The sequence below is a fragment of the Astyanax mexicanus genome, chromosome 15 (assembly GCF_023375975.1).
Source record: "Astyanax mexicanus isolate ESR-SI-001 chromosome 15, AstMex3_surface, whole genome shotgun sequence".
Classification (NCBI taxonomy): domain Eukaryota; kingdom Metazoa; phylum Chordata; class Actinopteri; order Characiformes; family Acestrorhamphidae; genus Astyanax; species Astyanax mexicanus.
Window position 1 is genome coordinate 14132163 of NC_064422.1, and position 12844 is coordinate 14145006.

General features: G+C 35.9%; 1 protein-coding gene across 1 annotated transcript in view; it reads right to left on the reverse strand.

The window, feature by feature from the left end:
• Positions 1–12844, reverse strand: part of cdc42ep4b (CDC42 effector protein (Rho GTPase binding) 4b) — a 42754-nt gene that overhangs the window by 10674 nt on the left and 19236 nt on the right. Inside the window, exon 2 of the mRNA XM_022669074.2 lies at positions 7425–7533. The gene's annotated coding sequence lies outside the window, so the exon portion shown is untranslated. The remainder of the gene's footprint in view (positions 1–7424; positions 7534–12844) is intronic.

Genomic DNA, 12844 nt, shown 5'->3' on the forward strand with positions numbered 1-12844 from the left:
AACAGGCCAGAGAAGAACAGATGGAGCTGTGGTCTGAGGACTCACTGTCGTCCCAAAGAATTCAGCTCCACACGACTGGAGAGGCTCCTATTGTTAAAGAACTTCACATCAACTCCAAACAGAGAGTCTGAGACAGCAAGAGTGTGTTTGTGTGTTGGTGTGTGTGTGTGTGTGTGTGTGTGTGGTGAAGGCAGTGCCAGGCTTACAAACTCTATTATGCATCACACAATGAAGGCACGCTGGTGCAGCAAATCACAGCTTATAGCAGAACAGTGATAAGAGTAATCTTCATTTACAAACCCTAATGTTACATTTACCTGTAAATATACTTTAATATATAACACCAAATATATATATAGCCCCCAAACATACTCAACAACAACAGATAAAAACTGATTCTGCTCTGTACTTCAGTTTACTATGTTTATATAAACAACGAGCCATACAGTGTCAGAAACCACATACTCAGGTCAGTTGGAGATTACTAGACCTACAATTTGGTGCACTGTCAGCCAGGATTGTATAATTTAACTGTACTTAATGTACATAAATGATGTAATATTTAAATAATGATAAAAATACTGAATTAAAATTAATAAAACTGAATTAACTAAAACCCTTAAAAATTTAAACCCAAAATTTCCTCAAATTATTTAATAAAATTAGCTTACATGTTTCCATTATACATTTACTGTATTAGTATCATACACTATACAGTACCAGTCAAAAGTTTGGCAACACCATTTCAATCAATGTTTCATTAATTTTATACATTGTAAAAAAAATAAAAAATAAAGTCATAAAAACAATTAAGGGACACAAACTGAATTTAGTAGTTAATAGTAAAAAAAAACTGTAAAAAAAAGTGTAAAAATGTGTTTAATCCCTGACCTAAACCCAACTGAGATGGGTGATTCTGGGTGAGCTGAAAAACAGTGTGAAGAAAAAGAAGCAACTATTGCTCAGAAACTCCAGAAACTTCTTCAAGACACTGAAAAAAAAATATTTCAGTTGACTCTACCTCATCAAACCACTGAGATACTGAAATACTAAGAGTGAAACTGCATTATTTAGAATAATGGAGCTTCATCCAAAACTTCTGGGATTGGGAATGAGGTCGGGTGGTGCTTAACCAACACTAAGACTGACCTTATTATCACTTTGCTTGCTAAATGCAATCAAATGCTCACAGCAACGCTAGTATTAAAAGTTGGTGGAAAATCTTCTCTGGATAGTATCAGTTACGTCAATAAAAGCAAAATAAACTCTTTTTAATACCCTTGATTTTGGAAGAAACAATGAATAAGCAGGTGTCCCAATACTTTTGTCCATATAGTTTACTCATATGTTATCAAAATAATAATTGTTAGGCTTAAAGACAGTAAACTGATTGCTCAGCTGATTCATGTTGATTTAAAGTCCAGTCTTAATAAGGCTGGAACAGATGAATTGCTGTATGAATGGCTTTATCAGGCAACTGAGAGGCTTCCAGGCCCGACAGTGGAAAACTCATAAAGAGAATAAAAGCCGATTTTTCTTTCCACACTCAGTCAGAGCCGAACTCCAGCTGGAGGTTCATTACAGTGCAAATCCAGCTCCATCCAGACTCAGACAAGACCTCACCAGCTAGAGCTGCACCCATCGACAGAGCCTCTAGGTGACGTGGCCAAATGAAAAAGACTGAAATGGAACTGACCAGCAACAGAGATAAAAAGAACGATCAGCCATTTATTGGTATCGGCTGATTATTAGCTAATATATGCAGTTGGTGAATTTTTTTTTATTTAACCGAACAGATCATATTTGGGAGTTAAGGTTTATAGCAGCTCTGCGCAAGTCTTTTTTATATAGGGGCTCCTCAGGCAGTCAGTCTAACATATACAGCTCTGGGGAAAAAAATTATGAGACCACTTAAAAAAAAAAAAATCAGTTTCTCTGATTTTAGCTATCTACAGGTATATGTTTGAGTAAAAAAGAACATTGTGGTTTTATTCTATAAACTACTGATAATATTTCTCCCAAATTCCAAATAAAAATATAGTAATTTAGAGCATTTATTTGCAGAAAATGCGAAATGGTCAATTTAAGGAAAAAGATGCAGAGCTTTCAGACCTCAAATAATGCAAAGAAAACAAGTTCATATTCATTCAGAAACAACAACAATATCAAAGTAAGAGTTCAGAATTTGTAATCACAGCTTTAATGTGTCTCAGCATGCACTCCACCTGTCTTTCACACTGTTTTTGGGTGACCTTTGGGTGACTCCTAGCTCAAAAATTCAAGCAGTTCAGCTCAGTGGATAACTGGATAGCCCACTTAAAAGCTCATCTTTCAGCCCATACAGTGAGTAGCTATTAGCCCAGCAACACAGCAGGTTTTCAGTTTCTGAGCACATTTAACCACCACTAAAAGTACAGTAGTTGAAAAACTAAAGGAACCAAGTGTTTAAAATCAGTATTAAAAAAATCACTGTCACTTTGTCACATGTTGAGGCAGTCTATCATCACTTATTAAATAGCAGAGGTGGAAAGTAACGAATTACATTTACTCGCGTTACTGTAATTGAGTAGATTTTATGAGTAATTTGTAATTTTTCAAGTAGTTTTTAAAATATGTAATGTTACTTTTATTCAAGTACATTTTGACACAAGTAATTTACTTCACTACTTTAGAAAACCCCCCATTACTGAATAAAAAATAAAATGCTGGGGAAAAAAACTAAACAAATATCTGAATAAAAAAAACTTTCCTCATAGTTCTGTAAAGCTGCTTTGCGACACTGGTTGTGAAAAGTGTTATATAAATAAATTCAAGTTGAGTTGAATTACATTTCTTACGTGTAGTAGAAGCTCAAGGTTAACAAATACAAGTTCTCACATAATACTGTCTTAAACAGATTTAGGTTTACTCATATAAGTAAAGAAAGCAGGGCCAACAAAGTGCTTCTTAAAACATAAAACATATGGTGACATATTTTTTATTGTGATTAGTATTTGTTTATTATTATAAATACCTTTGCTCATGTGAGCCTGTAAAAGACTTCAGATTCATTTACTGTCACTGTAGTAATATAGCAATAAAAATTGTACAAGAAAACATGCACCTGTGGGGATATTCGATATTTTTAGCCAAAGCCAACATGTCTTTTTAACCTCTCTCTCTCACACACACAAACACACCTCAGCTGGAGAGGAGCAGGAGGGCTTATGTGTGTTTAGCTCTTTAACCTATCCCAGCTGTGTGGCTTGTAGTATGTGAACTTTGTACACACACTCACACCTGTATATACACATTGCAGTAATCAGTTTACGAATTCAAAGAAAGAAAAAAGTAAAAAAAAGAAAAAATTATATATATTTTTTTCTTTCAGTAGGGATTTTTGTACTTTTTTGTAGAAATGTCTAAAAATTGAATTTGGCAGTTCATGTAATGCACCCTGACATTAGCGTTAGTCTGTGTAATAGTGCAGATAATGTATACAGAAATATCAGAAAAATCACATCACAGTTCCAGAAACTAACTGTAATATATTGATAATAAATTGTTGTCCAATCCTAATTCCAATACATTACAAGAAAATATAGCCACAAACACACACACACACACACACAATAGTGTCTCTGCTTGTTGCTCCACCCACAGCTTTGTCTTTGCTTAGATAAAAAAGAATTTAGAAACTGTAGTCACATGATCAGCATCACCACCCGGAAACCAGAACAGCGTAAAAGATTAACATCAATTTATCTGGGACACACACACACGCACACACGCACACACACACACACGCACACACACACACACACACAGAGCATAGTGATGCTGTGAGGCCCCCCCGTACACTTTGCATAAAAAAGTGACCGTTGGCAGATTCACTCAATTACCCATAATTCAGCACTGTAAACAAGCAGCAGCTGTGAAATCAGGAGGGAGGAGAAACACAGCAGATACGGCTCAACAATATCACAGAGATGACAGATAAATGTAGATTAATAAATAATTTATGATTGCAAAATAAATAATATAATAAAAATAAATAAATCAGTCTTAGTAATTATAAATGTTTTATGTTTTACTCACATCATATAAACGATGAATAGATTCTGAGTTAAATTGTAATTCAATACCCATACTTTCACTATAATGCAGTTTCTCTGCTCTTTAATTTGAGTTAGATTGTGATTCATTACCCATACTTTCACTATAATGTAGCTTCTCTGCTCTTTTATTTGAGTTATATTGTGATTTAATACCCGTACTTTCACTACAATGCAGTTTATCTGCTCTTTTAATTTGATTAGATTGTGATTCAGCCCTTATACTTTCACTATAATGCAGTTTCTCTGCTTTTTAAATTTGATTAGATTGTGATTCAATACCTATACTTTCACTATAATGCAGTTTCTCTGCTCTTTTATTTGAGTTAGATTGTGATTCAATACCTATACTTTCACTATAATGCAGTTTCTCTGCTCTTTTATTTGAGTTAGATTGTGATTCAATACCTATACTTTCACTATAATGCAGTTTCTCTGGTCTTTTAATTGAGTTTGATCGTGATTCAGCCCTTATACTTTCACTATAATGCAGTTTCTCTGCTTTTTAAATTTGATTAAATCGTGATTCAATACCTATACTTTCACTATAATGCCGTTTCTCTGGCCTTCTAATTTGATTAGATTGTGATTCAGCCCTTATACTTTCACTATAATGCAGTTTCTCTGCTCTTTTATTAGTTATATTGTGATTCAATACCCATACTTTCACTATAAAGCCATTTTTTGGTCTTTTATTTGAGTTAGATTGGGATTCAGTCCTTATACTTTCACTACAGTCCGTTTTCTACTGTTTTACTTGAGTTAGAATGCAATACAGTACCTATACACTTACTGTAGTACAGTTTATCTGAATGTACTGGTGAACTGTTGTAGTAGTTCAGTATAGAGTTGCAGTAATCCTCAGAGATTTAGGCCAGTAGGCCTGAGATTACTCCACTCCAGCTCGTCTTTGTGATCAGGGCCGGGCAGACACTGTACATAATCCCTTTAAAGGAATAGCCGGGCCAAGCATGCTAATGTGAGCAACAATGAATGGCTAGTAGCCACTGTTTAGCTGTGTTTAATGGTTATCAGTAGCGTGACATAGAGAGATTTATTGCATTGTACAGGACTGTCAGGCTTCATGCACTCCCTTTAGGTTCACTGATTTTCTGGATCGGAATGTGATAAAATGGCACCATATTCAAACGTTTTATATTTCAGTATTAACCAGATAAATTTGACCACAGTTAAGTGTAACACTGGACTCAGGATTTCTTATGACACTGAATTGCATTTTACCTTTTACGTCACCCAATCTGAATTCTAAAACTAAATGCAAGATTGTGCATCATAAACAGGTCCTGGGCAGATCAGGCCTGGTCTAACTCTCTGACCTTCTAACTAAGCAAACCTTCTGACCAATTCTGACAAACCCCCTAACCAATCCTAATCACTGCCAACAGTCTGACAAATTGGAAGCAATCTACTGTTTAGCCAAGACTAAATGTCTGACCAATCTGGACCAGTCACAGACAAACATCAGGTTTAACACTGTCACCAATTATAACCAACTCAGAAACAACCTTCTGACCAATCAGGTTCAACTTTTTGACCATTCAAGACACATAGGTACAAGTCATAGTACGAGCCTACTGCTGAGTATGGCTGTTAGCTAGCATTGAGCTGATAGCTGCATTCTGGTGTTCTGAGGTAAATCCTGGTTTACAAACATGCCAGCACTCAATACACAACATGTATTGGTTTATACTGGTCTAATGCTAGTTAACAAGCATACCAGAACTTACACACAACTTGTACTGTCCAGTGCTGGTGAGTCTGTATTCAAGCGAGCATTCAAAACACAACATATACTGGTTTACGCAGAGTTTAAGCAGGCTTAGCTTTCTTTGCCAGTAAACCAGCTAAAAGTAAGGAGAGCATCTAGTAGATGTATATGAACTTAAACAAACTGAAATGACTCATTCTAATTTTTAATGAGGAAACTTTACTGTTATTTGAGTTATTTCCTGTTATTTTCTCTATTAATACAGTTTTTTGCTCCCCTAGTGCAGCTTTGCCATCCCCCTAGCACTAACCCCCACCCCCACCCCCACCACCCAACAAACTGGTTCATCTTGCTCACGAGGCCTGAAGGAAAACAGCCACAGATGGATGGAAAGATAGATGGACAGATGGATGGAAAAAGGCAAATAAGTGGAAGAGGATGACACTTTGCCCTTTTGTGAGCAGCTACAAATGTAACCATTAAACAAGGTACACACTTACTGTATACAAAATCTTTACAGTGGTGGAATTCAGAATCAGACATAGATATTATAAATGAAACATTTATATAGTCAATATCATATTTACTATCCAAACCCACAGATTAATCTACATACTGTATGTCTACTGAGTTTAATATGGAATTCCTATGACAATAAAACAGCTGTAAATGTTAAATATATGTGACTTTAGAAGTATGTTTGTTTTAACTGGGTATGTGCAGGTATGGAGAAGTTACATTTAAGACTTTTTAATACCACTTTTGAAATAAGAAAATGGCAAAAAGCAAACCAATGTTAGGTTCACAGCCTTTATAGTATATATGAATTAACAGTTTTACACAAAATAAATGGAACTGTCTATACACTGGAAATAGAGTCCATTACAAAAGTGAAGTTATCTTAATTCCATGCCTACAGTAACATTTATATTAGCTGAAGGCAACTAATTGTTCCACTTAGTTAAGTTTGCTGTGAAATCTGTATTTTAACTTGGAATTTAACTTGGAATGCAAAAATGGTAAAATGCTTGAATACAAAAACAAACCTGTATTTTTCTGTGAATTTTAAAAGCCTTTGTGATAGGTTTGAGGGTTTTAAGAATTTTAAAACAAATCAAGTCTTTTTTAAAGACTTTTTAATACTTGTTAATGATCCGTAGATAACCAATGCAGTTTTAACCTAAAACCCTTCTCTGGTGAAACAACTTTCGTGTTATGGTGAGAGAACTTTTAGACACTCACTCCCAACGTGATCAACTCTGACTGGTTAAGTTTTTCTAGTGTCCAATTAAATATTTGTATTTTTATTTTAGCTCCAAGTTCCAACAAACCTAACCACACATTCATATCTGTGAGTATTTTACTAACTAGTATAAAAAGTATTTTTTATTTAAGCATGTATGGAAGTTTTTATTCTAATTTTTGTACATTTCCATCTTTATATTCAAATTTATTTTATGCCTCAGTTCTGTGTACATGTGCTTAGAGAAATTTTAAAGTCATATTTCTTTAGAAAGGAGTGATTTGTACCAAAGTACTACATAACTTTACTCATACCTCATGTGTTAAAATAATTTAATAAAATATGTATAATGAATTACCTGTGATGTTGTTTCAGGTTCTCTTCAGTGCTGTTAAAAGTGTTAGTCAGTGGTGTAGGTCTGTACTCCTCCTGCAGTTTGGTTTCCTGCACTGCATTCACTTGACTTTCTGTAAAACAAAAACAACAAAATAATAATTAAATATCATATTAAACTCAAGTCATGATTCATAACTTTTCTGAAAGTTAAGTTCTTAAAGGTCACCACCAGTACCAGCTGGTCATACTGATTTTCTCATTCAGGATTTTCCTCATTCTGTCTATTGTCTAGCCAATAACCATAGGACCTTATTGTGATTCTACCACTTTAAGTTGTTACTTGACTGGATTGCTGGATTTCTTTTAGTGTAGTTAATATATACTTTATTATGGTGCAATCATACAACAGACGTCTTCAAAACGGCAATGTATAATTCACATAAAAAAAAAACCTGCCAGATATATAATGTCAGATAGCAAAGTTGTGCTTTTATGAAACATGACCATGCATTCATTTCCACACCCCTACTGTTTTCTCACTTTGTGATCCTTTTTGACACTAGAAATTACATTTCTGACTAAAACAAATGCATCGTATTATGCCACACCTGCCTTTTTACCATGGTGATACGGCCCAGAGATAGAGAGTAAAACTGGGCCTGGCTGTTAGCATCATGACTGACATGTTTAAAAACACACACAAAAACAAGGAGCTCATTGTTGCTTCATTGTCTGCTTAGGATGCCTTTACTCCACAACATCTTTACACACCTCTGCAACTTTTCTTGACTCCACCCTATGCTTAGCAGTGATGATGCAGAACGGCACAAACCACTACTTCAACAACACATCTGCTCTTCATAACCTTCATAACCTTCAGTCTCAATCTACTTACAGCTCAGCTCACAAACTTTGGATACATCCTCCACTGATTGAGATCATTTGTTTTACAGGAATAATAAAAATGATCCCATAAAAGACCCAAAAGAATTTCTATGATAGGTATGGGTGAAAAGAAAGCCTTTTCAGAACAAAGTAATGTTTTTAGAAGCTAATGAAAGATAGAATAAGTGCTGGAGAAGAGAACTGGATTTCACCACCTTAGGAGAAAAGAGAAAGCATTTGTATGCATTTGTATGTGTGCGTTTGAGAGAGAGAGAGAGAGAGAGAGAGAGAGAGAGAAAGAAGGAGGACTATGCTGGTTGGAGCTTGCTTGTTTTTTTAATGCCTCAAACAGTTTCTAATTTAGTGTTTTTGTCAACGTGTGTGGCACAGTGTCTTTCTTTCTTATTCTCTCTCTCTTTTATCTCTCTCTCTCTCTCTCTCTCTCTCACACACACACACACACACACACAGCAGGTCTGAAAGTGAGTGTGTTCACTTTTTGTAGATGTTCACCCCCCCTTCCCAGACACACACACAACTTGTCTAGTCATTGTCATCAAGTATTGCCAATAGAATATGACTCTCTGGAGCAGACAAACATTAGACACCATGGCTATAGCCAGGTGTGGGCTAGAGGGGTATAAATCCCCCAGAATTAAGCTCTGGAGCAATGAAACTGTGTTCTCTGGAAAGACGGAGCTCCATTAGTGCTGAGCAGTGTGACCATAAATGCATATCACGGTATTTTTCAAGATACGGTTTCACTGAATATTTTTCATTATTTATTTATATATATATTTTTATATTTTATATTTTATGACTGGACTTAAATATATGTTTGTGACTTAATGTACTGTTAGGAGTACATATAATATCAAACATTAAGGCTTTAAATGAAGGCTTTGATTACTATTGTGTTTACTTTGCCCCACAAAATTACATAATATATGAAGAAATCAAATTTTATTAAAAGAATTTCAGCTGAAGAGTTTAAACAATAGACTTTTAAAAGAGATACGCCAACAACTTTAACACTGCTTCCATTACAAAGTAAATATTTTAAATAGTTCCATAAATACCAGTGGTGTGCAGTGAGGCCCTTCTTACTCTTCAGAGAAGGGGTGACAATTAAAACAAGTGCATGTAAATCATGACATAATTTCCAATCAGAAAATATATATTATAGCTTTTGTAAGTGTAGAAATTTATTTTATAAATTAGCTAAAATAAAAAACATCAACTAATTCAAAGCATTAGTCAGTGTTTTTAGTTGCTACAGGACTCTTATCTGACTGACAGCGGTTTTAACCAATCAAAGCTTTTTAAAATGGCTTCTGCCCCCATGTGACTGTGTGCCCCTTCTCCTGATTTTTTGAAGGGTGTAGTAATGAGTCTATTAGCAAAGTCGTATGACAGTCTAACCAATCAGATTCATGATTTTCACTACAGGGGCAGGGCCATGGTTGTCTAACCCCTTCTCAGCGCAGTGCTGAAGGGACTACGCGTTGTTTAGTCATAAACAGCGCTCATGCTAGATTAGTTCCAATAGTTATTAGCTAACTATCATGGAATTGCGGCTGCAAATCAGACAGATATCCATATTAAAAAGGCCTTTTAAAGGCTGTTCTTCATTGTGAAACTAATTCATAATAATATACAAATGAGTGATCTTTGTTGAACGCCTGTACTTGTGGGAAAATTAAGCATTGATCGTTGGGTCTATTAAATACTTTTGTAGTTTGTAGCTGTTGTATTTGTGGGCTGTTGATGTGTATTAAGTTCATATAACTAAGTCAAGACAGAGAATATGTAGTTATTGTAATATTTATCTATGCGTGGGTCGGGGGGGGATTGGGGGGTGTGGTTGCAGAAGAGGTACCCACTATATTCAGTGCACTCCACTGATAAACACTATAAAAGAACCTAAAATAGTCAAAATGTAAGTATTAAAAAGGTATATATTTTAAAAGCTTTATTGCACAAGTAAAAACATTTTACACAAGTTTAATATCAGTTTACAGTGTTTTATTATTGAAGCCATTAGAGACAATATTCCTCTAGTTCTCCAGTTAACAAATAAATTCAGTTCAGTGGGCATTAATATTATCCTACAGTATTAATATATTTGAAAGCACTATAATTACTCATATTGTAAGGAACAGCAGCAGAGGCTGCAGGAGTTCTGTTCTTATGTTTCTTCAGGCAGGACAGTGTGAGACTGAGCTGGGCTGTCGTTACTGTGCTTCTTCTACACTTCTGCACAGTGCTCCGCAGCGCCTCTAGTGGTATGGCAGTATGTGAAAAACACATACCAGTTCAAAATCCCACTCCAGTATACCGTATGAACCTGTATACCACCCAGCACTAAGCTTCATACTATACTTTTGGATGAGAGGAGATAGTTCGGGAGTTGGGGATGTTTCCCGTGGTGTATTACAGTCTGTCAGAATGACAGTGTGGATTATTTGAACACTATACAGCATTATAGAGTGCCCCCTATGCTTCCTGTGGTGTATTACAGTCTGTCAGATTGACAGTGTGGATTATTTGAACACTATAAAGCATTATAGAGTGCCCCCTATGCTTCCTGTGGTGTATTACAGTCTATCAGAATTAGGGTTTGGATCATATAAACATTATAAAGAATATTTTTGTAAACAATGTATTCCTCTAATTTTGTTATTGACTACTTTCCACTGTTTTTGTTTGTCACTCTGATTTTTGTGCTTTAGCATGTTCCTGCACTTTCCCCAAACCTGGCACTGATTCCAGTCCTGATGCTGTTTTGATAGTTCAAACTGGTTTTAGTGATCTTAGTAACATAGCACAACCTTCGGATTGCTCTTTTCTCTCACCCTGTGTGTTGTTATTTAATCAGAGATTTTGTGTATTTAAGTTAATCTCACACAGGTATATATTACTTTCTTTTGTACACTTTAGTAGTAAGTGTCTTAAGAAGTAAGACAAAGTAAGACACATGTAGCTTTGCTTTCTGTTTAGTTAATATAAGGACATGATGAATGTAATTATACTTTGTCAATTAACGCAGTTATACATTCATTGAAAAAATGCCTTGAACACACGTGACTAATAGCTAAATTACAAAACACCCAGCTGAACTGTTACCAAAAACCCTAAATAAACATACAGCAAACTCACAGCACTCAGCTAAATACCCAACCAAATTATTTTGTAGGTATTGTACCCTCAAACACTATAAACAAACAGCTTGATAAAATGAACAGCACAATTAAACATCACTAAAGCACAGTATAACAAACAATACATATCATTTTCACGTGATACAGCAGTATAAGCAATGTATCACACTCACTGCACTAATTATGATTTCCAAAATTACAGAATGAACCAACCAGACCTGATCTGACAACACACACATCATATCATCATATCATCCTGACCTCACCCTACCTCACCCCACCCACACAGACATACACACACCTGAATTATATTCCAGATAAAGTCACAGCATTTGCACATCATTAAGTACAGGGAACTTCCTTCATGCATGTGTGTGTGTGTGTGTGTGTGTGTGTGTGTGTGTGTGCGGTTCAAAGTCCATTAACAGATCATTTCCCTTGTTAAAATGGTTCTGACATTTGACCGCTCAATACTGACCTCAGATCATCCCCTTAAGCTGCTTATGCAAAAATCAACTAGGACAAATACCCAGCTAAACATTCTGCTAAACAGTCAGTTAAACACTTATCTAATACTCATCTTATCACTCAGCTCAACATTCAGCTCAACAATTGGCCAAACACATATATTAAAGCTTAGCTAAACATTCAGCTCAGCTCACATCTAGACATTTAATTAAACATCCCACTAAACATCTAAATAAGCTCAAATCTAAACGCTCAAATCATTAGGGGTGTCACGATCTCGATATTTTATCGAAATCGAATCGAAATGAGGTCATGGTCTCGAGTATCGAAGTCAAAAAGAGGATCGACGATCCCTCCCGCGCGTGCTACGCAAATAGCGCAGCGCGCTACGCAAATGGCGCGGCACCAACACAGCGCATCCTATTCATTTAAATAGAGAGAGCCTGCATGAGCGCAGCCCCGCCCTCAGTTCTGCTGTGTGAGAGACAGCTGCCTTTCAACCACGGAGGAGAAACTGAAAACGGATTTATAGAAATATAGACAGGGCTCTCAAGTTTTGAGTGTCGGCGGGAGGGTGATCACTGTTTTTTATCTGTCCAACGGGGGAGGGGGGGCGGGGGTTGGGCGCGCAGGTTTTGTATCTGTATCTGACGGAGGGGTGGGTGCGCGCAGGTGAGAGCGTGTGAACTCGCTGAAATGCGTTTGTCAGTGTGGCTTGAGAACACTGACTATAGATCACAGTGAGGTGGATTAAAAATCTTAAACTTATAATTGACTACACCTGTTGCTTTCCATTGAATTAAAAAAACATCTTTCTCTCAGATAAAGTAAACACAAGCGTGTTTCTGACTAAAATAAAAGCTTTTCAGGAGAGATATAAGTTATGTGTAAATATTTATAAGACAATACCTGACAAAATCTGTTTTAA